Source organism: Cryptomeria japonica, chromosome 7 (genome assembly GCF_030272615.1).
Source record: "Cryptomeria japonica chromosome 7, Sugi_1.0, whole genome shotgun sequence".
Taxonomy (NCBI): domain Eukaryota; kingdom Viridiplantae; phylum Streptophyta; class Pinopsida; order Cupressales; family Cupressaceae; genus Cryptomeria; species Cryptomeria japonica.
In genome coordinates this window covers 1,422,198-1,437,362 of record NC_081411.1, presented here as the reverse complement: position 1 = coordinate 1,437,362, position 15,165 = coordinate 1,422,198, and the positions used below count along the sequence as shown (strand labels likewise).

The 15,165-nt window shown below is 37.3% G+C and overlaps 1 protein-coding gene across 4 annotated transcripts in view; it reads left to right on the top strand.

Annotated features, from left to right (window-relative positions):
- LOC131052435 (nuclear intron maturase 2, mitochondrial) overlaps positions 1-15,165 on the top strand; it is a 132,211-nt gene that overhangs the window by 97,340 nt on the left and 19,706 nt on the right. For all 4 annotated transcript variants that reach the window (XM_059207832.1, XM_057987106.2, XM_059207831.1 and 1 more), the window contains exon 2: positions 2,395-2,493. The gene's annotated coding sequence lies outside the window, so the exon portion shown is untranslated. The remainder of the gene's footprint in view (positions 1-2,394; positions 2,494-15,165) is intronic.

Here is a 15,165-nt window from a genome sequence, read left to right as displayed (position 1 = left end):
AACATGAAATAGAATGCCATTGGCAAAGAAGAACTTGCCAATGGATTCATCTATCTCATCTCTTAGCTGCACATTAAACATATTAGCAATGGGGTTGCTTTGTGGTGTCTACAATCTACGTTTCCCAGCCTTGGCGGCAGTAGAAGTGGAAGTGGATGGAGATCCAAACATCATTCCTCCCGTCTGTGAAGGATGAGAAGTATGTGGCAGATTCTGGTTGCCTGAAGTGCTGCCCTAACAGACAAAGTAGTAGGCATTGAAATATTTGTGTGATCTGGAACCCCCCAAAGCTTGTTAAACTCAATTCTGTACTGTATATTTTTAGCTTCCTCCAAAAACTTCAATGTTTCACGCCTTTTCCTCCCCAAAACAGAAAATGCGCATTCACCCTACTAATGCTACCGAACCATTCAGTTTCACAAATGTTGGACTTCCACTTCCTTGTTCCCCCACTTGAATGTGATGTGCCTTGTACTGATATTTGTGAAGCAAACTGTTTTAGAGGAGACTTAGGATCAAAATGACCCCTAGCATATGGTGCCAACAACTCTGAAGGGCAACCTGTACTAGCTGGTGCACTCGCCATAGAACTAGATTGGGCTCCAGGATCAGCCCCATGGTCACCCCCCTCATTTTCAGGTTCATATTCTGAATCATTCTCACTATGAGAATGGATTTCCATGTCATCTTCACTCATGCCTTGAGAGCTCATTGTGAAATTGACACTGCATTTCACAAAATAAAAATAAAAATAAAATCAGCCTAGTTTAACAATATATTTTTTTCATAGTTTAACAATATATTTTTTTCCCTATTCATCTCAAAATGAGATTTGATGTTGAATCTTAAGGGCAAAATGATGAATGATCTCAAAATGAGATCATAGTTTAACAATATATTTTTTTCCCTATTCATTCATCATTTTGCCCTCAAGATTCAACATCAAATCTCATTTTGAGATGAATAGGGAAAAAAAATCCAAAAATGACATAGAACAATGAAAATCAGAAAATAAAACCAAAAAAAAAACAAGAAAAAGTTGAAAAACTCTACCTTGTGCTTGAAAAATCTCTCCAAAATGCTTCTTCCTCTTTTTCTTGCTTCTTCTAGCTCCTATCATGCTTGCAATCACTTTTCTCACCCCTTCAATCAGTCTTCTTCAAGTTTTTCCTCCTCTTCAGCTTACTGGAAAAAAAATCAGTTTTCCAAAATGAGAGTGAAATCTTAAAAAAACATGGTTTTGTGTTGTTTTTGGGGAAAGGGTGGGGCCCACGTTCAATTAGGGTTACCCCTTAACCCACCAAAAAGTTACATTTTTATTTAAAATTGCCTTTTTTAATTGCTTTTGACGTGGGGTGATGAGAGACGTCTGGGCGTCTCCCCGTCCCTCGAGACTGGGAGACGTCTCCACGTCTCGGCGGCAATTGGGTGGCGGTGGCAGGACGGCGGGGGACGTTGCGTCCCCGTCCCCCCGTCCCACGTTTCCTCTTGGGAGACGTGGCCAAAAAGGGGGGGGACGCGTTCCCGTGGAACACTGTAGAAAATACTAAAATTTCTATTGCTTTCTTGCATTACTCTTATCCCAGTGTGCTGTGCCAGACCTATGTCATGGAAAGCATATATGATATAAGGATGCAAATTGATTAAAGTGCACAATTGCAAGTAGAATGTTACTTGAATAAACACTGCTGACACACACGAATAACTCAATCCACAATCTTTTTGTTTGGCAAAATCTCCGCTAGAAGCTTTGAAATGTATTGTATTGTATCCCACATGCTATGTGGTTGACCATTGGAAGACGATTTCTATATTAGGCCTTAAAATGTGTTGCTCAATTGAATACCCGTGAATTGCAAGCTTCATAGTTTTGGAGAGATAATATGCTAGGCACAGCAAAATTCTTGTTCTCGCAATGGTGCAAGTTAAGATTATTGTGAGTATCTTTACTTTTCAACCTTTAGGTTGCAAATGCAAAAATAGCAGTCAGGTGTTTCCAATATCTCTATGTAAGCAGATATGTTTGCCAACAGAGTTCTTCCCAGGTCAAATGCTATCAGCCTGCAAAGCTGCTGACCTTTCTTGCAAAAAATAATGTCATGCTTATCTACATATTGAAGGGGATTCCAAATTATTGTCTTGCAAATGTATTATGGAAGCCCTTTAACCCATAAAGGTGAATGGATCCATGTCTGCACAGCAGATTGTAATTCAATAATCATTTACTGTTGTCATTATATAAATTCTTGTCAAGAGATCTTTGGCCTTTATTTAATGTTTTTCTGTTACATCATATTCTGTACAACCTTCACAGCTGAGACAATTGTCATCATACTTTCATGCCTTAGGTGACATTGAATTTCTGAAATGATAAAAATTGTTTGATTTGGGCAGTGGCAGTTTGAGAGAACCCTATGAAGAGCCATCCGAGTCTTAGCAAAAGAAAATGCTTTATGATTGACATTGTGAGCTTCTTGTATTAGTGGTAGGCAGGTATGTACAATCAAATGATATTTCCAATGAATTTTCATTATTACGCTGATAGACGTACTACAATGGCAGCATGGGGATTGAAAGTGTTTGTAAATAAAATTCACTTATTTTCAAGGATAAGAATAAGAACAATTATAAAATAAAAATATAATGATATGATAAAATAATAATAATAATTTAGTTTTAATAGTTTTTTTGCTTTTGTAAAGAGTTTAATAAAAATATAAAAATAATAATTTAGTCTTAAAGCCTATTAATGGGCCTTCCTGGGTTCATCTAAATGCTAATTTAAACAAGATTGTTACATTGATCAAGCTGGAAGAAGGATTGGTGAAGATAAATTTTGATAGGGTGTAAAGGGTAATTTGAGTCTGTCAGGGGTAGGATGCGTAGCTCAAGATTGGTTTGGAAGAAGAAGTTGCTTGATGGGATGAACAATGAAGCTGAAGCTGAAGCTGCTCTATTGGCAGTCAAAATGGAGAGGAGACTTCCGATCCTATTAAAATCATTTACCCTTGTCTTCAGAATTCAAAATCTCCTATATGAAGAGAGAGGGGAATGAAGTGGCAGACACCTTGTCAAAGTGTAATGTGTTAAAATAATATTAATATCTTCTATAATGGTCATCTTCTATTTTTAGTGGTCATCTTCTATTTTAAGTTGTCGACTTATTTAGCTTGTTAAGTTAGCTTTTTATTATGTAATTAGCTTTTAAGCTTTATTTAGCATTTAACTTTTTAGTTAATTAGCTTTTAAGCTTTATTTAGCATTTAGCTTTTTCTTTTTAGTTAATTAGCTTTTAAGCTTTATTTAGCTTTCACGCTTAATTTAGCTTTCACACTTAATTTAGATTTCATGCTTAATTTAACATTTAGCTCTTTAATCTTTTACTTTAACGACTAGTTCTATTTATAGAACATCGTCTTGTAACCTCTATATATACCTGTGTATATCGTTCAATGTAATTATCCGATTATTGAATCATTCATTCAATTTATTTTTCATGGTATTAGAGAGGGTCGATGGGATTCTTTGAAGTTTGGCGAAGTTTTTAATAAAAATTCATGGCCTTCTTTCTGGAATATTTTCCAGATTTTTTTTTATTGTTTTTTTATAAATAAACGATTTAGCCTTTTTGAAAGTTTTTTGAGGGTTTCGAAGGTTTCTGGTTCGTGGGTGAATTTCTTTGTGTTGGGTAGCACTTCAAGTTTTTTTTAGGGTCCTGGAGATTTTCAGGCCTCCAACCTGGAGTTTTTTTTTTGCAGATTGAAAATTTTCCTAGGGTTTCTACAATTTTCGACTAGGGTTTTGACCCTTCAGTTCAAGTTGAAATTTTATTCCGGTTGCAGATTCTTGGTGGATTTTTTGAGACCTCAACTGGATTGTCGTCAGATTTTTCTGGGTGCATCGTTTTCTATGCCTCGATTTTTGAGCCATCGGATTTGCATTTTGATTTCAAATTCTTGGTAGGTTTTTCGAGAGTTTTTCTGGGTTGGTCTCAGATTTTTCTGGGTGCCTCGTTTTCTATGCCTCGGATTTTGTCCCAACGAATTTGCCTTGGAATTTAAAAACAGTCAGCGATTCCTGCTAATTCTGTGGACGTCGGGAATTTTGCTATCTACTGGGCATCGTTTATGCTGTTTTAAGTTTGCAAAAAATTTTAATTTATGGGTTTCTTGCAAACCTCTAAATTCGTGCCTTGGAATTCATGCAAGAATTCTCCTATAGGGTTTCAGTTTTCTTAGCAGCTGCTTCTATTATGATTTTTAATCAGAATCTTCTATCTCATTCTTTGTGCCTTCACTAGGTTGACCACATTCAACCTCAATTTCTGTGATGGCATCTTTGACCAACATAATGTTGGAACACAGTCAGAAGTTCAACGGCCTCGACTACAACACCTGGAAATAGCGCATGTTATCGATCTTTGAGTATCGTTGCCTTGATCAACTTGTTTTGGGCAAGGAATCTCGTCCTACAACAACAGGGGATAATCAAGACAAACATGATGTGAAGAATCGAGAGGCTGTCATGCTTATCAAACTCTCCGTCACAGATGATCAACTCCCATAGGTGCCTTCAAGTAAAACAACAAAAGAGATTTGGGATCTCTTGAAGGATCTACTTGAAACGTCCGATAAGAGCCGAGCTTTCTTTCTGAAGAATATGTTGTTTTCTATCATGATGGATGAGAAGTCATCTATCCATGCACATCTCACGAAGATCAAGGAGATTTGTGACCAGTTGGAAGCTATAGGCCGAACCATGGTGGAAGAGGATATGGTAGTGATCACGCTGAAAAGCCTTAACAGATCCTACGAGCATTTCATTGATACTCTCAATATCTCATCTAGTAGTGTTGATCTGAAGTTTCTTGATCTCTGCAACAAGCTTCTACAACAAGATCGATGGAAGCAACAGTTTGGAAGCAACGCTAGTTCGTCCACTGAACAAGCCTTCACAGCTGAAGTTTTGGATAAGAACAAGTGTAAAGGTTAGTCCTTCTAGCAAAAGGGGCAAGGTCAATATACATAGTCTTCAAAGAACAAAAGTGTATAGTGTAACTACTTTCACCAGTTTGGCCATATGAAGAAAGATTGCAAGAAATTGTTGGCATCCATGCAATCTAGCCTGGGAGGGTCTCAGGAACAAGAGAAGGCTCATGTTGCAAAGCATTCTGGAGAGGAGTCAGCCTTCTATGCTTTGTGATAAGCAAATTTCCTGTTTGGTTGGTTTTCACATTTTTTTCCTCAAAAATTGTTTGCAAGGTTTAGAATTTTTTCCTTAAAAATTATTATCTGTCATCTGCAAAGCTTGCGTGGGATTTCTAGGTTTTCATAATTTTTTCTTTAAAAATTGTTTGCTGGTTTTTACGATTTTTCCCTCAAAAATCATCTGTAATACACGAAGTTTGCGTGGGATTTGTGATTCGCGAAGTTCTCTGGTTTTGATTGATTTTTCTCCTCGATTTTATTAATATCTTCTATAATGGTCATCTTCTATTTTAAGTTGTTGACATATTTAGCTTGTTAAGTTAGCTTTTTATTATGTAATTAGCTTTTAAGCTTTATTTAGCATTTAGCTTTTTCTTTTTAGTTAATTAGCTTTTAAGCTTTATTTAGCATTTAGCTTTTTCTTTTTAGTTAATTAGCTTTTAAGCTTAATTTAGCTTTCACTCTTAATTTAGCGTTTAGCTCTTTAATCTTTTACTTTAACGACTAGTTCTATTTATACAACATCGTCTTGTAACCTCTCTATATATGTGTTATATCGTTCAATGTAATTATCCGATTATTGAATCATTCATTCAATTTATTTTTCATAATGTCCCCTTTTTCATGAGTATCATTCTTCAGGGATTGGCCTATTATCTTGATCTTCGTAGGCTAATTGTTGTGGATAAAGGGTCTTCTGTGGTAGTTACTGAGGCTTTTGGGGCGCTACTCTACACTTGTGCCATAGTTGGATTCAAGTTCAGGTCTTTGCAATTGTTATCTGGCTCGTCTTGAGGGACTTACTATTTATAATAAGTAAATGTTGAGGAGTTACTATTTTTGATAGGGCACCTAGACTCGTGGTCTATTTAGTGGTTGACTCCAAAATCTCAGTTGGCTTAGCAAAATGATTTAATTTGGACTTATTGATATATATATTTTTTTTAAAACTATGCCTGGTAAACTTTTTAACGTGACTGGTGACGTTGGCACGACACGCCCTTTGGCTCCACGTGAACGCTTTTGACCCGGAGCTATGAACCGGTGAGGCCACAAACGGGGGACCTCATCCCCACACTTCACTTGTTCAAATCCGCGAGCACAATGGCCCAGTAGGGATTTGAACCTCAGTGGCCGCTTCACCAATGAAGTGTTTAAACCGCGACACTACATGTCCGAAGACTTGGACTTATTGATATTATTTATCATTAATAAAGACACTTTATTAATGGTAAAGTTATTATAAAGTTATAATAAAAAGGTCATTTAATGAGTGGGGACAATTGACTTCAAAAAGTGCATTAAATGAATATAATATAAGGTAGCCTATTTAATGCTTCTCCCAAGTCAATGCATATGTAACAAAAGCAAATGAATTTAATGATTTAAAAATGCAAAAAGCAAGTGCTTTTCACGTGAGTATATATAAGGCAAAAAGGACGAGTCGACCTCATTATTGATGAGCATTTGACATTGTTCTTGGTGAAGATCTTTCTTGGGATTGGTGCGACTATTTCCAAGGGTTTTCTGCAACTTTGAGGAACGTACATTCTTCAGAGCTTCCAGCATTCGAGGTGGTGGAAGATCCACTGATATTTGCTAATTGGATGGCTTAATTCAGAGCCATCATTGAACCAAAACGCTGAAGGGTTTCAAGAGTTCTGTGTGCAATTCGAGGTGAATTGCAGATCATTATCACAACAGATCTGTGCTTGAGTTTTGAGTTTTGACAGCCAATTGGTAAGGTTAGACCAGCTTTTGAGCCAGTTGTACAACCTCTAGACCAGCGTGGTGTTTCAGCAGCTAGCCGTGAATGCCTAAAGCGATTGGTTTTAGTGCTTCGATTTGTCTTGTCCTTGGGTGTTTGACATTTTGGAAGGAGCAGCTTGCAGAAAATTAAGAGGAATTGATCAATGACAGAGAGGGCGGCTACTTATAGGTTCTTTATTTGCTGCATATTTACTAGATTTTTCCTCAAGGAATAAAATATTCTATGTAATGTTTTGATACGTTGCAAATAAGAAGGCATTTCCAGTTTACATTGCAATTTAGTTTATTTTCAGAATTATCTCTTGCATGCAAGCACAATAGTCTTTCCTTTCAATTTGGCATTCTTTATATATTCTGAAAAGCACAAAAAAAAGCATATATTTTCAAAAACAAAACAAAGACAATACAAATCCAGCAAACACATTGCAAAACCCCAGCACAAAGGATCGACATAATAGTTTGGATCAGTTTGAGCCACCTGGGCTTATTACAGTGGTATGAGAGCAGTTTTCTGCCATCCTGAAGGGTAGGGGTTCATATGCAAAGACAACGGTTTGATCCTCATAGGTATTATACCTACCGAAGAACAAAACAACTGGGTAATTAGTTTGAGCAATTGGACATAATGGGTGACAAGAGAGAGGTGGTAGTCCACCTAGGAACAAAATTAATAATGAGGAAAGAGAAGCCAAAGAAGCCATGGAAACATCGAGGGGTATAGTAGTAGGTCAACAACATATTACCAATGTATTACAACAACTTACCACTGCTATACAACATATGACTCTTCCTAGAGGGCATAATCAGGTTCATGAGGAACATGGGAGTGCAGCTGGGACTCCTAGAACCAGAAGAGCACCTACACACACCTATAATAGACCTACATTTCCTACATTTTTGAGGAATGAGTCTGAAGAAGGAAGTGAAGAAGGAGATGATGGTGTAGCATTTACAGATAATATCATGGCTATACATGATGAATGGGATGCATTGCCACCAAGAGTCAAGGAACACTTGTCTTTTGACCGATTCTTGAGTCAGAGGAGAGAGCATAGCAAGCCAAGGCAAGAGAGAAGACCAAGAAACTTGAATAATGATCTTAGACATGCCACTAGAAAGCTCACGCTTCCCACGTTTGATGGCAGCGGGAAGGTCACAGCTAGATCTTGGATTAGTAAATTGGATACATTCTTGACTCTTAGACCCATGGCGGAGGTGGATGCAATTAAATTTGCAGCATTGCATTTGGACGTTGTAGCTCACGATTGGTGGCGTCATGTGATGGTTACATTGCAGCATAACCTCATTACATCCTCATTCTCAAAGTGTAGTTTCTGGATTCGATTGCGTGTAAGATTTTGATGCAAAAATCTTACACACAATCGAATCCAGAAACTACACTTTGAATATGATGGATTGTGGAAATCTCTTAGAACTGATCATTACATCCTATCAGGAATTCTCAGACAGATTGATTGAGCCCTTTGACAAAAAGGATCTAGAGGTATACTTTCGAGATCTTGCTCAACTTAGATAGATGGGCAGTTTGGATTCTTACATCAGTGAGTTTCAGACGCTTGCTGTAATGGTACCTAATTTGACAAAGAGGCGATTGGTTATGTTGTTTACTGAGGGACTTTAGGAGCCTTTGAGAGGTTGGCTTAAGGCTTTTGATCTGCCTTTCTTGTATGGAGCCATTAAAAAGGCAAGGCGTATGGAGCTTGCAGCTCCTAATAAATCATTTCAGCCTAAGTCTAACCCCTTGTCTATTGAGGACAACCCTCCACCAGTTGAAGACCAAAAGGAAAAATCAGTAGCAAAAATTGATGATGCAACTTGTGAGGAACTGAAGAAGAAACATCTATGTTATTGGTGCAAAGAACCCTATAATCGTAACCATGAATGTCCGTTGAGGCCTAAGGGCAAGGCTAACCGTTACATGTGGGTTTACTATGATGACGTTGAGTCTGACATTTCAAATTAGTTAGCTGTTTCTAATGATTATGAGGCTCAGAAAGCCTCTACACAGTTTGGACCTGATGCCAAACTATCCCTGTTGGTATTATATTCCAGTGTACCAAGTGGATTTGCTTTCAGAATCAGGGGATCGGTGGATGGACAACAGTGTTTTACCATGTTAGACTGGGGCTACACATAATTTTATTGATGAGGGGTTTGTCAGTAGGTGTAGACTTTAGATAGAGGACTTCGCTGAATACCGTGTCAGAGTGGAAGACGGGTATACCCTCACTTGCACTAGACAGATTTGTGATCTCACATTCATGCTAGGTGGCTATGAGCTACAGGTTGACTTCTATGTAGTCAACTTGGGTGAGTTAGATATAGTGTTGGGTATGCAGTGGCTCCGCAATATTGAAGAGTTCACCCTCAACTTGCCTATGATGGAGATGAGTTTTGAGTTCCAGGATAGGAGGTACATGTTGAGGGGGATGACAAATGCGAACTTGCACTCTATTTCTTTTTTTAGAGAGAAGGGCGAGATGATAGAGGAGGGGCAGAAGATGTTTCAGGAGGAGTGTGGCACACTTCAGGATTCCAGCAGTTCAGAGGTGTATATTTCAGATCAACACAATGGTGAGGTTCACATTGTGAAAAATCGTTTGTTTGAGGCGGATTTTGCATTGTCATATGAAAATCCACTCTTCGAGTTCGGTGCTGATCACTATCTTGAGATGAGTGTTCATGATGTTTGGGATCCTACCAGTGCATCAAGATTTCAGACAGGGCTTGTAGAGGATTTTTTTTGGGGTGTACCTAGTGAGGAGTGCATACAGTTTTACATTTGATCATCATGTACATGACCTATTTCAGATGCACAGTTTGGTGGCAATGTGCTTGATCATGTGGATGACAGCTTGCATTGCGAAGAGTTGGGAAGCAAACTTTGTCAACACTCCGGGTTGCTTCCTCATGAGGTTTATGCTTTGGTGACACCTATGATTGGGATTGATTTGGTTTGGCAGGTATTGTTAGTGCTATTGGTGTTGTTGTTATAGGAGTTGGTTGGTGATATCAGGGACATTTCACAGTTCTTCCCTTGGGACCTTGGTGGAGTTGTGGTTTCCCTTCAGGTCGAGTATAGTGGGTTTTTAGTTGAGAGATTGCTTAGGGACAAGCAATTTAAGGGAGGGTGGACTGTAATGTCCCCTTTTTCATGAGTATCGGTCTTTAGGGATTGGCCTAATATCTTGATCCTCGTAGGCAAATTGTTGTGGATAGAGGGTCTTTTGTGGCAGTTACTAAGGTGTTTGGGGCGCTACTCTACACTTGTGCCATAGTTGGATTCAGGTTCAGGTCTATGCATTTGTTATCTGGCTCATCTTGAGGGACTTACTATTTATAGTAAATCAATGTTGAGGAGTTACTATTTCTGGGACTCGTGGTCTACTCAGTGGTTGACTCCAAAATCTCAGTTGGCTTAGCAAAATGATTTAATTTGGACTAATTGATATTATTTTGATGGAAATATTGTCATTGATGTCAAAGACAATTAGTGGAGATTGTTGGAAGTATTGTCATTGATGTCAAAAAAATATTCATTATCTTTATAAATGAAAAAGAGAGACTAATGTTTAGATGACATGAGAAAGATGATCCAAACACCTCAAAGAAGATGAACAGAGGCTTGTCAATGTAGCTGCTCATTACCATTGATGTACTTGGGTAATGTAAAGGGAAGGATTGAAATCACAAGGAAAGAACATTAAATGATTATATATGAAGAGAAGAAGGTGAAGTTAAAGACAGCAGTAATAAATAACCATTGTCACTGGACAAACAGCAGCAACGACTTTATTAATATCAGTAACTAAAGATATCAAGACACTAATTCTAAGCCTTATATTGACAGAAATCAAGACAACAAGAGATATTTGAAAGACTTACTAAAGTCAGATATAAGAAGCTATTCAGTGTTATTTCGAACTGATATAAGAACAAGACCACACCAAAATGGTTATAAGAACTAATAGATGGACAAGACTGTATTTGTGCATCAGTCAATAAATGACCAGACCATAGAAGAAATATAGAGATTAACTTAATTTATGTGTGTAAACCTCGATGAAACAATTACATGTTACTTTGTGCCTTAAAAAGATTACAAATAAATTATTTGTGGGGCCCATTTTCTCATGTTAGAAGCCCACTAAAAGACAATACTTATGGGGCCCACCTCTTAATGTTAGAGCCCCACTAATATCCTACGTAAAGGGATAATAAGAAAGTGACTTAAAAACAACATTATTAATGAACCAAGACAGATCGGTTCCACAGTAATATGCAAAGGTGGCATCCCTTTAATATACAAGTTGAGGTGTCAGCATGGTCTACATCTGATTTACATGACAGCAGACCAATGTATACGGTAGTGAAGAACACAACAATTAAAACCTCAAAAGTTTTTGTATCCTCTAATAAGCAGCGATTCTATGTTTGGTCAAAGTATTTGACCAGAATGGTATGGAGAGCGAATAAATTCAGAAGCCACCTATATGCGATTCATACAATTATGAACAAAGACAACGTGTAAGCATGTGCAATATATTTGACTATGGACGTGGATAATAAAAATGGACCGAAGATACATATAATTATTACACATATCAAAGATACTTAGAATGGGCCGATACTAATAATCAACGCATTTTTTTAAACAGATTATAATCGGTGAAACAGGGAGTACAAAGATACCTATTAAAATTTAATCGATAGTTATGCTATGATAATCTCACATTACCGATAAAATATGAATTGGTTTATTCAAGGGAATAGTCACGACTTTAGTCATGACGTTTTCAAGAGTTGTAACCTCTTTGAAAGACTATGATTAAGTGTATATAAAGAACATTTTTAATGTAATTGAATGTGTGCGTTGAAAGTAACAAGTCTGAAATTATATTTCAGACAGTCTGAAGCAGAGGAGAAGAATACACATTACATTGATATAAAATTAAATTATAGGCATGAAGTGAGAGTAAGTTGGGTGAAAAAAAAAGGGATATTTCTTATGAAATGTGAAACAAAAATAATACAAAAATACAGTTCAGATTTTAAGCAGAGGAGTGTGCTGCGTATAGATGATGTGCGTGTGAAGAGTGAAGAGAATAAAAAAATAATAATGCTGTGAATGATATAATTCTGAGAAAACTGTGCAGTGTATATGTGGAGTTGAGGAGACACGTGATACTGAAACTGCTGTAGAAAAAGAATATAATTCTGAAATTATATTAAGACTGTAAGCAATGTTGATACAAGAAATGTATTACTAATGACAGTGAGGAATATGTGTAAGAAATAGTGTATATGTCATATCAAATATATGCAGATTTAAAGCAGAACGATACACAGATATGAGGCAGATCTATAAACAATTTTAAGGCAGAATTATGTGGAGATTTGTGAAGAAATTTGTATCATATATATATGAAGAATTTTGAACACTTTATGACAGAGATAATCATACTTTGGAGCAGTATCATGAAGTAAACTTCTATGAGGAGATTGTGGCAAATTCATTATCACCATATCAGCAGGTTGAAGAAAGAGTTTGTGGAGAAAAATAATATCCATCATCAGTTGGTACAACAATATTGTCAAGGTGGAAAATCAGATTTATGTGAAGTGGGTTGGTGCTCACTAATTCTGGATTAGGGAGTTGGTGCTTCCAGTGGGTTGGTGTTCACAAAATCAGGTTGGGGAGTTGGTGCTTCTAGTGGGTTGATGCTCACACAATCAGATTGGGGAGTTGGTACTTCCAGTGGGTTGGTGCTCACAAACAGAGTTAGGGGTTGGTGCCTCTAGTAGGTTGGTGCCTACAAACATTGTAAAAGAAGAAATTTATAAAAGCATTAATTTGCCGTGGTTTTCTCCCACAAGGGTTTCCACGTATATATCTTGTGTTCATCATAGTTAAATCACTTATGAATGTTGGTATGCAATAAATATGATAATCAGTTAGACTTGTGATTAAAGTTGAAAAGGTTTAATTTGGTAAAATTGGTTGTTATACTGATTCATCCCCCCCTCTCAATACAACCGTGTGCTCTTCATATTTATCATTAGTAAAGACACTTTATTAATGATAAAGTTATTATAAAATAATATTGTCATTTAATGAGTAGGGCCAATTGACTTCAAAAAAGTGCATTAAATGAAATATAATATAAGGTGGCCTATTTAATGCTTTTCCTTAAGTCAATGCATATGCAACAAAAGAAAATGAATTTAATGATTTAAAAACCCAAAAAGCAAGTGCTTTTCACATGAGATATATAAAAGGCAAAAAGGGCAAGTCGACCTCATTATTGAGGAGCATTTGACATTGTTCTTGGTGAAGATCTTTCTTGGGATTGGTGCGACTTTTTCCAAGGGTTTTCTGCAACTTTGAGGAATGTACATTCTTCAGAGCTTTCAACATTTGAGGTGGTGGAAGACCCATTGATATTTGCTAATTGGATTGCTTAATTTAGAGTCATCATTGGGCCAAAACGTTGAAGGGTTTCAGGAATTCTGTGTGCAAATTGAAGTGAATTGGAGATCATTATCACAACAGACCTATGCATGAGTTTTGACAGCAAATTGGCAGGGTTAGACCAACTTTTGAGCCAGCCGTACAACCTCTAGACCCCATGTGGTGTGTCAGGAGCTAGCCATGAATACCCAGGCTGAAGCGATTGGTTTTAGTGCTTCCATTTGTTCTGTCCCTGGGCGTTCGACATTCTAGAAGGAGCGGCTTGCAGAAATTTAAGAGGAATTGATCAATGACAGGGAGGGCGGCTACTTGCAGGTTCTTTAATTGGTGCATATTTACCAAATTTTTCCTAAAGGAATAAAATATTCTATGTAATGTTTTGATACATTGCAAATAAGAAGGCATTTCCAGTTTACATTGCAATTTAGTTTATTTTCAAAATTATCTCTTGCATGCAAGCACAGTAGTCTTTCCTTTCTATTTTGGATTCAATATATGTTTTGAAAAGCACAAAAAAAGCATATATTTTCTAAAACAAAACAAAGACAATACAAATCCAACAAACACACTGCAAAACCCCAGCACAATGGATCTGCAGAACAGTTTGGATCAGTTTGAGCGACCTGGGCTTACTACACAAAGTAGGTCTCTGCATTTAATGAAAATTAGGTGAGTGAGAATGGGAAGATCTTAGATACATTAATTTTGAGGAAAAGATAGATCCAGATGCAGCCAAATTCAGTGGCAATAATGAAACATAATGAAAACTAATCATACAAAGCTATTTTAAAAGGCTAGTTGGTCATTTTACTCTTCATTTGGGCATTCCTGATGAGAAGAGTACATCAAAATGATTATTTAGTTGTAGAGAGCTAACACATGGAGGCAAACGCCACTTTGATTACTAGGAAGCAACAATTGGCCTTTTTAGGCAAAATTGAAGAATAAAGGTTGAAGAATGTTTTCAAATTTGCAGATCCAGTGTTTCTACGAATTGTTTTTGATTAAAAAGCAACATTGACTAGGGCGTCGACCCTTTATATCTAGTCCCATTATTTTCCTTGTCTTGAAAATATGGGTCCCCTTTTTTGCTTTTGTCTTTTGTTTTTTGTTTCTTTTAGATTTTGAGGTTTTCCTTTTTGAACCTCGGAACCCTAGAGTTCTGGAGTGTCCTTTGCCTTGCTTTCGTAGTCTAACTACGATGTCTGGGTTTCGTAGTCTAACTATGGTGTCTCGGTTTCATAGTCTAACTACGATGTTTGGGTTTCGTAGTTATGACTACGGTGTCTGAGTTTCGTAGTTATGAGTATTGTGTCTGGGTTTCGTAATGTAGCTCTGGTTTTGTTCAACCTCGGAATTCCTGAATTCCGGAACCTTGAGTTTCTTTGTGCTTTTTCATTTTCATTTTTCAGCTTCGAAAGCACAGATTCCCGAGGTTTTGTTGTAGCTTCACCTTGGAACCCTGGAGTCCCGAGGTGTGGTCGTGTTTGTAGTTTTACCCCGGAACTCCGGAACCCCGGAGTCCTGAGGTGAGTTTGCTTTTGTGTGTTGAACCTTGGAACCTCGAAGTTCCGAGGGAGTTTTGTTTTCTAGTTTAACCAGCTCGGAACCTCGTAGTCTTGGAGTTTCGAAATTTGACTATTGAGTCTTTTGACAACTCGGAACCCCACAGTTACGAAGTGAATTAAATAAAAT